The sequence below is a fragment of the Cyprinodon variegatus genome, unplaced genomic scaffold, assembly GCF_000732505.1.
Source record: "Cyprinodon variegatus isolate N-32 unplaced genomic scaffold, C_variegatus-1.0 Scaffold352, whole genome shotgun sequence".
NCBI classification, from domain to species: Eukaryota; Metazoa; Chordata; class Actinopteri; order Cyprinodontiformes; family Cyprinodontidae; genus Cyprinodon; species Cyprinodon variegatus.
Window position 1 is genome coordinate 519,881 of NW_015150805.1, and position 2,002 is coordinate 521,882.

The window sequence follows — 2,002 nt, forward strand, 5'->3', positions numbered from 1 at the left end:
ATATATATATATATATGTAATTAATTATCTTAGTTTTCTCTAGCTCTTTAAACCACACAGCATTAACATGTTTAAATGCCTATAGTCTGTAAAAAAAAAAACAAAAAACATTGGCCTATGCAAAAGAAATGATGAATGTGTTGCCGTGTTGAAATATTAATAATAAAATCACAAAGTTATAAGCTAGTAATTGGAGCTCTTTTTTAGCTCCACTCCAATATGACTGCACAAGAATGCTAAAAGGTCAAGGCTATATGGGTAACAGATGCATAATGAAACCACCCCATATTTCATTGCAAGTGTATTGAGTCTGCAGGAGAAAGTCGAGAACTGTGTACATGTGTAGGTGTGTGTGCGGATGTGTGTGGGAACAAATGTTGGTGCATTGTGCAGATGTTTTGTAGGAAGAAGCAATAAAGTAGCTTTTTAAGCATTTCGTAATTAACAAAAGGTACAAACTTGCTAAATATAAACAGTATTTATCTTATTTTTTTTGTACATTTAATTTTATAACTTATTGTGACTTACTATTCTTAGCCATTAATTTGCATTAAACGCAAAATCACTTGTTTTCTTTTTTACTTCAGGATGTCATAGAGAATCATTTACTTCTTACTCCACTCTTCTCCTTCACCTTGTGTGTACGCTACAGCCCTTTCTCTCTTTCCAGATTAGGCAAAACGTAACGTTTTATGCAAAGAAAATCTATAAATCCATCCAAATATGTTCATTTGCATTATCTTCAATGCTGGGCGTCTTTCTGATGAACTCTAAAGAAGTTTATATCCCTAAGCTACAATGTCATCCATCTCAGTTGTGCCTCATATAATCATCAGGGAAAAAAGAGGAATACAAAACATCATGAATATGAAAATCATTTTCATGGATCTGGGAGCAGGGATGGTGCATCTTGAAATTAGTGATTTGACATGATCTTAAATTATGTCCCTGCAATTAAGCTCACAATATCTCATAAATCTTTAAAAATAGATCAGAGAAACACTGTATGCATACATCTATATTTTGCAGTCGTAAGAGCTTTGATTACTGCCTGTAGATGCAGGTGTGTCTGCCAGATTCTCCATCTTCCCCTTAGGAAGGAGTTCTGACCTTGAACACAGCCTTAATTCATGATTTTTTTTTTTTTCCTTTTTCAGAGTGGCTGAGCATTTCTTTTTCTGAAATCTCTCCGGATCCAGGAGTGAGTCGACCACCTGACATCACACCTGGACACAAAAAACACCCCTAATTTCTCTCTTGAGAATAAGAGAGAGCAAGGCAGAGAGAGGCTGAGAGGTAGTGTAAAGGGGAGCAACCCAAAATGCAGAGGTACCCTCCCTCTGTACGGAATGGCAGTTAATTTAAATTCTGCAAGGAGACAACCCATAAATCACCTCCATTCTGACTAATGGCTTCTGCACTGAGGGAAAACTCTCGCCTCTCCACCTGGAGACTTTGTGCACTGCAAGAAAGCAAAGGGAAAAAAAATCCCGACTATGCTTGGTTTCTATGGAGGGTGTGTGTGTGTGTGTATAAATATACATACAGAATATATGAGAGCTTCACTCAGACAGACAGGTTCTGAAAGAGTCAGCAGCACAACTAACCTCTCTGCACACCAGCAGCTTTCACTGGAGGCAGAAATCCCCCCGTGTTCATCCATAATTAGCCCTCATAACTGATCTGTCTGACGTCAGAGGACTGTGACTTAAAACTCACCTTGGACTGGATTCCAAATAAAATAAAACATGAAAATCACCCTTCATTGGTGCACGACACGCACAACGCTTACTCAGATTTCGGAGGGAGTCATGAGACATAAACGTTTTTTTATTGTTTAGCGTTTCTTCTTATATTTACACTATTTGGGCTTTTTCAATGCTTTTCTAATTGTTTCACAACAAATGGCTTTTAGCAGCAGGTTGATGTTTCCAGCTGTTTAGATGACAAGAGTTTTTTTAGAGCAGAGCTCAAACAGGATTCCTATTTAAAAAAAAATAAA